General features: G+C 36.2%; 1 non-coding gene and 1 pseudogene across 1 annotated transcript; both read left to right on the forward strand.

Moving 5' to 3' along the window:
* Positions 1-7680: 7680 nt before the first annotated feature.
* Positions 7681-9503, forward strand: LOC123456685 (annotated as a pseudogene).
* A 2379-nt stretch (positions 9504-11882) lies between these two features.
* Positions 11883-11987, forward strand: LOC123456847. The gene has a single exon (XR_006634722.1). It is a non-coding gene; the product is annotated as a U6 spliceosomal RNA (small nuclear RNA).
* The last annotated feature ends 2789 nt before the right edge of the window (positions 11988-14776 follow it).

A 14776-nucleotide genomic window follows, 5' to 3' on the forward strand; every position in this document is an offset into this window, starting at 1 on the left:
CAGCTGAAACTAAGAGTAATTGGGGAAATGTAAGAGTGCTGCTTTCCTGGTAAACCTGTTACCATCACAAGTGTGAAGGAGATAGACACAGAGAACACTCAATTCCTACGAAACCAGATATCCAGAGACACAGAGGCTCCCAAGACCTCATCACTGAAGCAGGCCTAAAATGAACCCAACATGGCTCAGGGAAATTTGCAGGAGAGTGGGCAGAAAGAATGTTAGAGCCACATGTTTGGGCATTATGCACAGAGACATTGCCTCTTACCCATAACTGATGGCTAACCCCACAATGCACAATCAATATTCCCCAATGAAGAAGGTTCCTGTGGAGGGGAGAGAGCATGGAGGATGCTAATGATGGTACCAATATGACTGTATACACTGTGTATGTAAGTAATTGAAAAAGAGAAGCATTAATGTTATAACAGATTACAGAAAGAAGCAGTTCATATGTCACATTTAATTCTCTATCAAGTAGATGACTTGCATATGGAAAACTGAGAAAAAGTATGAGATAATAGCAATTTTGGATTTTCTTTTGGTGATGTATTTTTATGAAGGAACAGTGTGTGTGCATGGTACTTGATTGTTATTTCAAAAAAAAAATAGTCTCTCTAGGCCATAACATTTAATGAATGTGTCTATTTTGAGTCTTTGTTTCTCAATGTTCTATTTTCAGGTACCTTTTAAAATAACATATCATGATTGGTATCATTTTCATGAGATCCTATCCAAAATACCTGCCATCTGGTTATTTATTCAAATTAGGCATTAATATGAAAGTCTTTGTAGAAGTAATTAGGCATATTTTATCTGATTAGCCCAAGGAAGTTTTCTTAGATTATTCACCTGAGCCCAACATAATGACCTGAAACCATCAGAAGAACCAGAAGAATTTAACAGATCAGTCAATATTAGACATGCAGTGGGACATGCAAAACAAGATGAAATAATGATGATTCTAAACCTGAAAAAAAAAGATTTTTATATATCTTTGCTGCTTTAGATACAGGAAAAGACAATGTAAAAATGAGTCTCCTGGGAGAAAAAGTGTGTCTAATGGTTGACAGTAAGTAAGGGAAGAAGTTCTTGATTATACACCTAATTACAAGGAAATAAATCACCTCAGAAACAGATGCTTTATAAAGCCTCCAGTTAAGCACTTAGATGGTCAGCAATCTTGAAGTTGTATGGCCCAAAGTAAACAAACAAACAAAAAAATCTTACAGCAGTCCCAAATTTATTGTGATGATCTTGAGTTTCATCTTGATTTGAAATCACTTGGGAGTTACACCCTGGGACAAGTCTATGAGGGTGCTCTCAGGAGGTTTCATTGAAGAGAAGACTCACTCTGATTATGGGTTCCACCATTTCATGGACTTGGCCCTGCTCTGATTTAAAAGGAGAAAGCAAGTTGAGCTCCCACATTTCTCTCTGCTAGCCTCCTCCTCCAAATATTTCAAATTTCCACAAGTTGTTTTTGTCAGGTATTTTATCCCAATGAGAAGAAGAATAACTGATAATAAAATTGTAACTAAGAATGAGGCTGTTGTGATAAATCTGACAATGTGGTTTGAAGGCTTTGGTTTGTAGCAGGAATAAGGAAGAGTTTTGAAATGTGGGCTAGAGAATCCCTAAAGTGCTACTCTGGCAGGAATGTAGAAGACCAGAATGAAGACTGAAAGGAAAGCATTAAAGGTAGTGATCATGGGGTTTCATAGAGAAAAAAAGAACTCAATCAAGACCTGGGCTAGAGGTCATTCCTGTTACATTCTGGCAAAAAGAAATCTGACTGCCTTCTCTTAATGTCCTGAAAACTCATGTTAGGCTTAATTTAATATTAATGGATTACATTGTTCCCAAGCAATAAGAGCCAGGCTGTGGCATGGTTATTGCTAACTCTTCTTAGTCAGATTGTGGTAGATATAGAGAGCAGGAAAGGAGAGAGAGAGAGAGAAAAAGGAGATATTGAAAGAGAAATATATAAAAGTATGCAGTTTCTTGATAAAGATGTGGAAGCAAATTTAAAATTACAGATAAGTATCCTAAAGATAAAGCACCTATAATTGTTTAAAGGAAAATGCAATTAGAAGGTATATTACTCTGCCTTGGTACAAAGGGGAAAGTGCCTTGAGAAGAAGACCCACACATTGAATGTTTAAACTTATAAAAATCCAAAGTCATTTAAAAGGAGTGCTTTAACTGATAATAGCACCGAGGGAGTTTCTTGCTTGAAAATGACTGCCTAGAAAACTATTTTGCCAGTGTTTTCAGTGTTCAAGGTGCACAGTGCACATGATCACTGCATTAGAAGAAAGGCATATGATATCTCAAATTGGCAGCAGAACATGGCAACATCATTCACACAGGGTTGGTTTTGTAACATGCAAGAGTTATGAGGACATGGAGCCTCACATCACACAGCTAGAAAGCCATTGAGGATAAGAATTTATTATAGAATGGCTCTGAAGGGCCATTACATGAAGATGTGAAGGCAAAGTCTAAGTTGCAATGTAGTTTGGAGATGCCAGAATCATAGGACCACTTCTGAGAAAAGCTGGTCATGGAGTATAACTAGTCTAAAAGAAATGCTACATGTATTGCAGATGGCAGAACCTCATGGGTGGTGCTACTCCAGGCAGTTGGGGTCTAGATGGTGCCACTACAAGGCTCAAATATCAGACATAGACTTATGATGTTTGTTATTTGACATTTTTGGTTTTGTCTTGTTTGGGTTTGATATTTCCTTGCTATCTTCCCATTCCTTCCCTTTGGAATAAGAATGTTTACTCTGCCATTGTATATTCAAAATGTATAACTTATGTTTCTGATTTTACAAGGACTTTCAGTTAAAAAATTACATTGATTCTCAGAAGAGACTTTAGACTTTGGGCTTTGAACAATGTTAGAACTGTTAATATGTTAGCAATACTGAGTAATAGATTAAATGAATTATATGAGGGCTATGAGCCTTTGAGGGAAATGGATAGAATATTATTATTTAAAAGTGATGGGCTTGATGTTTAAAGTCATTTACATTCAAAGTCCAGGTTCAAAATGTCAATGTCCATGTGGAGTCAGATATACAAGGTGGCATAGGTGTTTAGAGTTCACTTTTGGTAGCAGGAGGCCCTGGCATACCCATAGTCATTCTCTTCCTCTATATCTGTATCTCTCAAATAAATAAATAAAAATGCTTAAAAAACCTGAAATGTTTGGGGATAGAAGATGTCTCAGAGGTTAAGGCACTTGCCTGCAAAGCCAAAAGACTTTGGTTCAATTCCCCATTACCCATGTAAAGCCAGATGCACAAGGTGGCACATGCATCTGAAGTTTGTTTGCAGTGGCTAGAGGCCCTGGTGTGCCCATTCTCTCTCTCTCTCTCTCTCTCTCTCTCTCTCTCACTCTCTCTCTCTCTCTCTGTTTCTCTCTCACAAGGAGAGATCCTTGCAAATGAATAAAAAGATATTTCAAAAAGTGACAAGTTTGGGCTGGAGAGATTGCTTAGTGGTTAAGCTCTTGCCTTGATGCTTAAGGACCCCAGCTCAAGGCTCGATTCCCCAGGATCCACTTTAGCCAGATGAACAAGGGGGCAAATGTATCTGGAGTTCATTTGCAGTGGCTGGAGGCCCTGGTGAGCTCATTCTTTCTCTCTCTCTGCCTCTTTCTCTCTTGGTCTTTTACTCTCAAATAAATTTAAAAATAAACAAAAAAAATTAAAAAGTGAGAAGCTTGGATGTCAATTTTATAAGAAATGGACTTATGAAAGTCAACTTGATAGGATTTGGAAGCACCTAGGGAATGTACCTCTGGGTATGTTGATCATGTTGTTTCCAGAGAAGGAAGGAAGAGTCACTCTAAATCTACACAGCCTAAATCCATGGGTTAGAATCATTGACTAAACAAAAAAGGAAGAAAGGAGGAAGCAATATAAACACCAGCATTTACTATTTCTTCAGTATAATCACATTTTGACAAGTCCACTTATGCTCCTGTTGCCGTGACTTCCTTGAAAAAATGGAGTTTATCCACTCAAACTGTGTGTCAAATAAACCATTCCATTTTTGAGTTTCTTTTGTCAGATATTTTGTCACATCAGTAAGAAAATAGCAGAATTGTGGATTATACTGTATTTAGTGCACCATAGTATTATTCAGAGGTACATTATAATTAATTGATAATGCATGTTGTAAACTCTAAGGTACTCATAGAAATAGTAAAATAATATATACTTAAAAAACCTGCCAGGAGTGGCTGCACACCCCTTTAATCCGAGAACTCAGGGAGCAGAAGTAGAAGAATCACTGACTATTAAAGACCACCCTGAGACTACACAGCGAATACCAGGTCAGCCTGAGCTAGAGTGAGATCCTTCCTCAAAAAAAGAAAAAAAAAATACTATTCTGGAGATAAAATAGAATCATAAATTTATACACTCCAAAAGAAAGCAAAAGAAAGGGAACACACAAGGAGCAATAGTCAAGTAGAACACATAGAAAACAATGATCAAGATAATAATTTAAATTTAATTGCATAATTATTGCATTTTAATCCAACAACAAAGTACACTAATTATAATATAATTATAAATTATTCAAATATACTAATTAAGGGTCAGGATTATAAAAGAAGATTTAAAAATAACAGTCAACTGCTTTGTTTACTAATCACTTTAAAATACATAATAATATTAATAGTATAGAGACACATATATGTTGTAGACAGCACTAAAAAGAAATCTAGAAGAACTATATTAACATCAGAAAATATAGACTTCTGAGCAAGTAGTGTTTAGGGATGAATAGGTCATACATTTTTAAAGAGACCAACTCATCACAACAGTAAAGAATAAGATGATTAGTACTTAAAATGAAAGATTCAACCTGGCTGTGGTGGTGCATGTCTTTAATCCCAGCACTCAGGAGGCAGAGGTAGGTGGATCTTCATGAGTTCGAGGCTACTCTAAGACTATATAGTTAATTCCAGTTCAGCCTGGACTAGAGAGAACCTACCTCAAAAAAAAAAAAAAATGAAAGTTTCAAAATACATAAAAGAAAACTATTAAATTGAATGTATAAATAGGCAAATCTCAGCTGGACATAATGGTTCACAGCTATAGTAGAATAATTTACATGAGTTCAAGGCCACCCTGGGTTACATAATGAGCTCTAAGTCTCTGGACTAGACTGAGAAACTGTCTCAAACAACAACAAAAACTAAAACAATTCTCCCTCTCTTTAATAAATGAATAAATAAAAGTTAATATTTTAAAAAATATATTAAAGGGCTGGACAGATGGTTAAGGTATTTGCCCTCATAAGCCAGATTCATGGGGCAGCAAATGCATCAAATTTGTTTGCAGTAGCTAGAGACCCTGGCACTCCCATTCTCTCTCTCATAAATAAATAAATAAAATGAAATATTAAAAAAAAAAACTAAAAAAAGGTTCTGGGTATGTGTTTTAGCAGTTCAAGAAACTTTCTTGCAAACTTGCTGGCCCAAACACCAATGCAATGTAAGATGCAAAATGGCATATGAATCTGTAATCCCAATGTATATACAGTAATAGAAATACATCAGTATACATGCATACAGATACACACACATACACACATAGAAAAATGTAAAACTTCAATAATAATTGGGGATAGCAATATCAATTTATTGTAAATAAAAGAAAATATATATTTTACAGCTAAAAATTTCTATAATATAGAAAATTATTGAACACTTCCTAATTAGTTTGTGAATATAGCATGGCTTATATTCTAAAATTAGACAAAGTCCATATAAAGAAAGGAAATTGATATAAATATCTAAAACAAAATATTATTAACTTTAATTCAACAATGTATAAAAGTATAATAAAGCTGGTCGTGGTGGTGCATGCCTTTAATCCCAGCACTTGGGAGGCAGAGGTAGGATGATCACCATGAGTTCAATGCCACCTGGAGACTACATAGTTAATTCCAGGTCAGCCTGGACCAGAGTGAGATCCTACCTCGAAAAACAAAAAACAAGCAAACAAACAAACAAACAAACAAACAGTATAATACATCATAAAAAGAGGCTGATGGCAGTATATGCTGGAAAAATACTAGACAATATCTAACACTCATTTATGTTGACTACTCTCAGAAAACATGTACTATTAGGAAAATTGCTTCATCTAAGAAAGCATGTATGCTATAATCTACAACTTTCCCAAGTCTTAATCATGCAATACTGATTTGATGAAGATCAGAAAAAAGTAAGGATTGCATATGGATCATGCTTATTCACCATTATACTAGACATCCTTACTTATGAAATTCCAAAAAGTATGCATATTAAGTTAAAGATATTTAAAAATTAGAATAAAAATGTCTTTTCATAAACTATGATTGTGTTTGCTAAAGGAGGTGTGTTGCTGACAGTGGACTTGTGGGTGTTATAGCCAGCTCTCCATTTGCTAGATCTTGGCTTATTCTCTTGCTGCCATTTTTTACCTGAAGGAAGGTTATGTCCAGCCTCTGCTCATGCCATACTTTCTCCTGCCATCATATATGGCATCTTGAGATTGCAAGCCAAAATAAAAACTTTCCTCCCATCCGCTGATTTGGTCAGTTGCTTTGTCTCAGCAACAAAGAGGTAATTGCAACAATTCTTTTGCATTCAAGCATTTGATTATGTCCTCTTTTAGTCTGTTGTTATTATAGTTGTGTTTTGGAATTCTTTGTCTGGAACTCCAGACAAAGTAGTTCTCACTGTCAGCTTCAACTGTAGGATTAGGCATTCTTGGTGGGATTTTTATTTTTTTGCCTTGGTCTGTTGTGTTATTTGTTTTACATTGGGGTTTTCCTTTGTGGAAATAATCAGTTTAACTTCCTGAGAATACAGCAACAGCAAATCCACTGGATCTTAGTTGAGCAGCTGGTTTTCCCTTGTCCCAGGCAGGCCAGAAGTGGGCAGGTAGATTAAAAACACATCTGGGTTGGGTACACAGAGGAGCAGGGACCAGTGCCTGGCATCCTGATTCAATTCCCTTCTCTGGGAAGGTAAAGTAAAACAGTCTACAAACTGGTCTTGGCTGGGCACAGGGATTACACTATGTTGCCACTCACCAGTAACCTATGCCTCTTGGAAAGTGTAAGCAGCTGGTCTACACGTACATCTGGGATGTATGAAGGACAAAGACTCAACTGAGATCTGTGCACAACAAAGAGACAAAAGTAATGAAAAAAGCCTAATAGAAATGAAAAATTAAATAATTAAAAGCACCTAAGAAGCATCACCAAAAGAATAAATCATGTGAAGGACAGAATACTAAGACTTGTGGACATGGAAAAATAAATAAATCCTGAGGTCAAAATCAATGTCAAGTTAAAAAAAAAACTCTTGAATGGAACATCTGGAACTCAATAAAAGAACAAACTTTCAAATCATGGGCATACAAGAAGGGGAATACAAGCAAAGGGCATAGAAAATATCTTCAATAAAATAGGGGCTGCCCGCGGCATCTGGGGTCTTCTTTCCTCCCGCCCCGCTGCGTCTGCTTCCACATGTCTCTGCTACCTGCAGATCGCGCAGCCGAGCCGGGGAAGCGGGCAGGTTCGGGCGCGGCGGCTGCGCTCGTCCGGGTTCGCGCACGCTCTTGGCGCCACTGACGGATCCCACCTTCAGCCCTCGGGAGCAGCTATGCTAGGCAACTCGGCGCCCAGGCCTGCGGCGCGCGATGCGGGCTCGGTCCTGCTCTCTCTGCCGCCAGAAGACCAGGACAATGTCAACCCTAAGAAGGTGGCGTCCGCCCAGCAGCCGCGGGCGCTGAAGGCTGGGAACGCGCTGTATCCCGCGCTGCAGCAGAGGCCCAAGACGCGGCGGGTTGCACCACTTAAGGACCTTCCCATAAATGATGAGCATGTCACTAGGGCTCCTCCTTTAAAAACAAGCGATAGACAGCCTAGATTTACCATTCATGTGGATGAAGCAGATGAGGAACCTCAAAAGAGACCAACAGAGTCTAAAAAAAACAGAGTGTGAAGATGTCCTGGCCTTTAATACTGCCGTCACTTTACCTGGAACCAGAAAACCATTGGTACCGCTTGATTATCCAATGGATGGTAGTTTTGGATCACCACACACTATGGGCATGTCAATTGTATTAGAAGATGAAAAGTCAGTGAGTGTTAATGAAGTACCAGACTACCATAAGGATATTCACAAATACCTTAGAGAAATGTAGCTCAAATGTAAACCTAAAGTCGGATATATGAAGAAGCAGCCAGACATCACTAACAGTATGCGGGCCATACTTGTGGACTGGCTAGTTGAAGTGGGAGAAGAATATAAACTCCAGAATGAGACCCTGCATTTGGCTGTGAATTACATTGATCGATTCCTCTCATCCATGTCTGTGTTGAGAGGCAAGCTTCAGCTTGTAGGCACTGCTGCTATGCTGCTGGCTTCAAAGTTTGAAGAAATATACCCCCCAGAAGTAGCAGAGTTCGTGTACATTACAGATGATACCTATACCAAGAAACAAGTGCTGAGAATGGAGCACCTAGTTTTGAAAGTCCTTGCTTTTGACTTAGCTGCACCAACAGTAAATCAGTTTCTTACCCAATATTTTCTGCATCAGCAGCCTGCAAACTGCAAAGTTGAAAGTTTAGCATTGTTTTTGGGAGAATTAAGTTTGATAGATGCTGACCTATACCTGAAGTATTTGCCATCACTTATTGCTGGAGCTGCCTTTCACCTAGCACTCTACACAGTCACAGGACAAAGCTGGCCTGAATCACTAGTACAAAAGTCTTAAGCCTTGCCTCATGGACCTTCACCAGACCTACCTCAAAGCACCACAGCATGCCCAACAGTCAATAGGAGAAAAGTACAAGTACTGAAAGTATCATGGTGTTTCTCTCCTCAACCCACCAGAGACACTAAATGTGTAAGAGTGAAAGACTGCTAAAATGAAAATTATCCAAAGCCAATGTTGTATAGTTCTTATCTTGGGTTTTGATTTCACAATTATTTCTGAATGTCAATGTTACAGCCACACTCAAATTATGGTAATCTCTTACTTTTAGTGGTTTTAAATTTGTATATCTTTTGTACCTGTATCTTAGATATTGGCTAATTTTAAGTGTCTTTGTTAAGGTATTAATGATACCAGCTGTCAGAATAATTAAGAATAAACTGATTGGAAATCTTTAAGTCAAAATTAATTTGAGATAAAATTGTGACTTCAGTGTATTATTCAGTGGGGAGTAGGAAACCTTCCTCTAATGTTAAAATAGTTCAGGGAAACAACTAGACCAACTTGTTGACTTGGTCATAAAGTAAGCAAAGACTGAAACATGCTAGTTTTTAGTGCAGTGGAGCAAGCTGCTGGGACGATTAGCCTTTTACACATGTGGCAGGAGCTTATGGAAGTAATTTTTATGGAAATCTTTCATTCCTCATCAACCTTTACAAATTTAACAGATTACAGAGCAAATGGAAAGCAACAAATCTAAAAAAAATCCAGGCAACTTATTAAAAAACTCAACCATTATTATAACTGACTTTTGAATAAAAAATACCCAGAGTTGTTGATACTGAATAAATATACTTTAATAGTTATATACAAACATACAACTTTTGGCTTTAATTAATAGTCCTCTTCTTTTTCTTCTTTTTCACTAGACTTTTACTTGGTGCTTTTTCTGGTTTTGCATTGATAGTCTGAGTTCTGAAGATAAAGTGAAGTTAGTAGCTCACTACATGCTTGCTGAACTTTGGATCACTGAGGACAGGGTAAAGACAGAATAGATAGCTAATGTGATAATAACAGGATTAAGATCAGAGCAAAACCAAAGGGCAGATTTCCAAACACGTAAGTATATGTATGTAAATACATGTATATGTTTAAAAGAAACCAGAAACCTGTTACCTTGTTTTCTTTGGGTTCTTATCTGGTTCCAAAATGATCATTTCTTCTTCTTCACTGTCTGAAAGCATTATAGGGGCACCTTTGAAAAATGTCAAGAAAGTAGTGAGAGTCACTTCTTGAGATTTATACATGACCCCTAGAAACCCTCCCCCATATGTATATAGATATTTTTCACTCTTTAAAGTAGCTCCTTTCAATAAAAATTCTTTTGTTTCTGTAAACTTGTTTTTTGAGACAGGGTTTCATGTAGCCCAGCTGGCCTGAAACTTGCTTTGTAACCCACAATGACCTTGAACTTCTGATCTCCGTGCCTCCTTACCCAAGTACTGGGATTACAGGCATGTGTTAATGTGCCCAGTGTCTGTAAACAATACCTTAAAAGTTTCTTAATTATGTATATGTGTCATAAAAGAAAACAGAGGTGTAAAAGTTTACAGAACTAATTAGTAAATGATTTAAAATAAATACACCACTCATTTGTGCTACTAAGGTATACAATACTAAAATCTTCCAAGAAGCAAGCTAATTGGACTGGAAAGACAGAGAAGACAATTGTAGGCAAATACTATTTCATATAGCCTTGAAAATGCTGGTGTTTTTAATACTGCCCAGGGCAGTAGCTAAAAGGTGCTTTATCATTTTTCTGTTTCTTTTATTACTATCAGACTTGACTGAAAAAAAAAGTTAAGCCATTTGTACTTTCTTTGTAAACTGCTTTTCCCAAACATTAATTATATGTGTAAATAAAAGATGTGAATTAATCAGTGAAAAAAAATTAAATAAAATAGAAGAAAATTTTCCAAAGCTTACAAAAGCATATAGAACACAAAATAGACATGTCAAGAAAATACATTTTGGCCTGGGGAGAAGGTTTAGCAGTTACAGTGCTTGCCTGCAAAGCCAAAGGACCCAGGGCTAATTCCCCAAAGCCCACATAAGCCAATATGTACAAGGTGCCGCATATGTCTGGAGTATGTTTACAGCAGTGAGAGGACCTGGTGCAACCATTCTCTCTTCTATCTGCTTCTTTCTCTCTTTTTCTCTCTCTCAAATAAATAAATTACTAAAAATTAAAAAATAAAGGACCCACTTAAAAAGGAAAATAAATTCCTCACATCACATTATAGTTAAAACAATAAACACAAAAAATAAAGAGAGAGTACTAAAAGTGGCAAGAGAGAAATAGCTTGGAACTTGCAAAGGTATGCCCAGCAGAAAAGCATCTAAAATTTCAAGGGAAACTTCAAAAGCCAAAAGAGTTTTGAATGGAATATTTCAAACATTGAAAGACCATGGCTTCTAGCTCAAACTAATATACTCAGCAAAATTATCCTTCATTCATAATATAAGGAACAAGAAAAAAACTTTCCATGATAAAAAGTCAGCTATCTGAATATATGAGCACTAAGCTATCCCTACAGAGAATACCACAAGGAATACATCACACTGGATGAAATAATTCATATAGTTATATTAATAACCATAATCAATAGTCTATAGGAGGGAAAAACAATGATTATAACTAAAACAGTTTTTAAAGCAAATGAAAATCAAGAAGACATGCAATCTATAAAATAATCATGACAGGAAATAACTCATATCTTTTAATTAAAACTTGTAATATGAATGGACCCAATACCTCAATAAAAATAAAAAGGTCAGTAGGCTGAATGAGAAAAGAGAGTTCATCCATTTGCTGACTTCAAGAAACTTGCTTTACTATTAAGGTTGTACACATCAGGTGAAATGAAGTAAAATGGTTTTCCAAGTAAATGGAAATAGGAAACAAATATGTGTGGCTATGCTAATGTCTGACAAAATAGACATTTTACCAAACGTAATGCAAAGAGAAAAAGAAGGCCACTTTGTATTTATCAAAGGAACAATTCATTAAGACAATATAATAATCATAAAAATATACACACAAACATATATACTGAATTTTATAATACAAAATCTACTAGACTGTGTTCACTTTGTCAGAACATATACAAAACTTGGAATGATACAGAGAAGATTATCATGGCCCCTGGGAAAGGATGGCATGCAAATTCATGAAGCATTATATATTTTAACTTTGGTCTCTGAGTCCAAGCTCCATCAGAGAACTCACACTGGTCAGAAGCCATATGAATGTAGTGAATGTGGGAAAACCTTCATTTCCACTTCAAAGCTCACTATCCATCAGAGAACTCACACAGGTGAGAAGCTATATGAATATAGAATAATGCTGTGTCCTGCACACCTTGTATTGGGTTATGAAGCACGAAAAAGATATGGGGCTAGTCATAATGTGCACATAGTTCCAGGAGTTGCTGTTGAGACAGGGCATATAGGCAGTGTGTTATGACACTAACAAAGAGGCTGGTCAATCCACTGGACGATGGACCTTGGTTTATATCAAGATTTGAAGATGTTTTAAATATACCAAGGCTATTCAAGGGCTACCATGGAGCACTATTGTGTCAAGATGGAAGTTTTCTCTGGGTATTCAGCATAGGCAGAGGTGCAAAACTGGGAATTTCAGAGACTGTCAGTCCCTGGTTATGATATCAGACTTTAACTGCAGATAAATATTTGCTGTTATTTTAAATGATAATTGAGTTTGCATTGGTTAACACCCTCCTTGTTGTGCATTATAACATTTTAAAATATTTACTCTATGCTTTTGTATGTTGGAAGTATACAACTAGTTTTGCTTTTACAAGACTTACAGGTAAGAAATAATCTTAGAGCTCTCAGATAAGGCTATGGGGGCCTTTAAAGTTGAAATGAATACAATTTGCATTATAGGTGGCAGTAAATATATTTGAGACCAGGGGTAGAATGGGGTAGTTGGAATGTATGTCCCCAAATACATTCAGTTTTCTTTAAGCTTGTAACTTGACATCATGGTGGGAGGATCTTCGGTGTGCTTAAGTATGATGCTAGTGTTTTTGCTTCACTCTCTCTGCGTGGACCTATGAATGGAGACCAGCTTCTTCCCCCATTATGGAACTTCCTCTCTATCTGTGAGATTCAAATAAATTATGTCCCTCATATGAAAAAAAAACAAACTACTAGACATTAACTTAGACACAAATACCAAGACATTAATAGTAGTTGACTTTAATACCATATTATCTTTAATAGATCATAAAATAGAAAATACATAGAGGTAACATATGAAGGTAAATGACACTTTAGATGAAATTGAATTAACAGACCTCTACAGAACATTCCATACACCTCACAAGCTCACAGAATCTTATATGAAAACACAAAGCCAGTAACCAAAAATGCAGGTAAATTGATGTAACTCCTTGTCAGTTCCACTCTAGTGTTACAAGAATGGTTGAAAAAAGCACTGGAGAGACTATTGATTATATTTAAATATAATAAAGTCCATATACAACAAATCTAAAGCCAAAATCATACAAAGTCCTGGAACATGACAGAGATGTCTACTCTCCCACTGATATTTAACATAGTACTTGAAGTCTTACTTTAGGGATAAATTATAAAAAGGATGCACATTGGAAATGAAGAAATGAAACTAGCCTTATTGTAAATGTTATGATTCTATACATAAGTGATATGAATAACTCCACCAAAGAAAACCTGCTAGAACTAAAGAATGCATGCAACAAAATGGCAGGATATAAAATTAATACACAAAAATAAGTAGCCCTCATATATACAGAGACAAAAATACTGAGGAGGAAATCAGGGAATAGGCACAAAAATGTGAATATCTTAGAATATCCTTACCCAAGAAATGAAAATATTCTAACACTGAGGAAAGAAAATGAGGTGGACATGAGAAGATGGAAAGATCTCCTATGCTCATTGATTGGAATGGTTATCATTGTGGAAATGGCCATCTTACAAAAATATATATAGAGAGAGATTCAATGCAGTTTCAATCCCAGCTTTGTTCATCTCAAAAATACAAAAAAAAAAAAAAATCTCCAAATTCATGTAAAATTACAAATGTTCTTACATAGTCTCAGGTGTTCTCAGCAAAAGGAATACTGTTTGTTGGTGGTATCACCATACCTGATTCCAATATATACTGCAAAGCCATAGTATTAGAAACAGCCTGGTACTGTCACAAAAACACGTACATAGATCCAAAGAATAAAATAGAATATCCAGCTATGTTTTAGTAACTTTAGCCACCTGATCTTTGAACAGAAGGCCAAAAACTTACACTAGAAAAAGCTTTTTCAGCAAATGCTACTAGAGAAACTACATGTAGAAGAATGAATGTAGATTCATTTCTCTTACCCTGCACAAAAATCAACTCCAAATGGATCAAAAACTTCAATACAACACCCCAAACTGAAACAACTTAAGGAAAAACTAGATAGAGCACTTTAAGACATAGGCATGGGAAAAACTGAATAAGACTTGCAGCTCAGGAAATAAGACAAACATTCAACTTTTGGGATCTCATAAAACTGAAAAGCTATTGTACAGATACGCCAAACATAAATAGCCAGTAGAAAACCTACACAATGGGAGAAAGCCTTCACCAGTAATACATTTGACAGATGTTTTTATTTAGAATACACAAGGAACTCAAAAAATAAGAAATAAAAGTTAACCAACACAGTTCAAAATTGGGTAGGAAAATGAACACAAGAGTTATCAATGTAAGAAATTAACATCTAAATTAAACATCCAAAATTATTCAACATTTTCACCATCAGGGAAATGCAAATAAAACTATTTTTGGATGCCATTGCACTCTGGTCAGATGGCTATCATAAAAAAAAAAAATCAAATAACAACAAGTGCTGGCAAGGGAAAGAAGAACACTTACTCATTATTGGTGGTAGTACAAATTGGTATAACCTCTGTGTAAATCAGTATGCATGT

This window comes from Jaculus jaculus, chromosome X, assembly GCF_020740685.1.
Source record: "Jaculus jaculus isolate mJacJac1 chromosome X, mJacJac1.mat.Y.cur, whole genome shotgun sequence".
NCBI lineage: Eukaryota > Metazoa > Chordata > Mammalia > Rodentia > Dipodidae > Jaculus > Jaculus jaculus.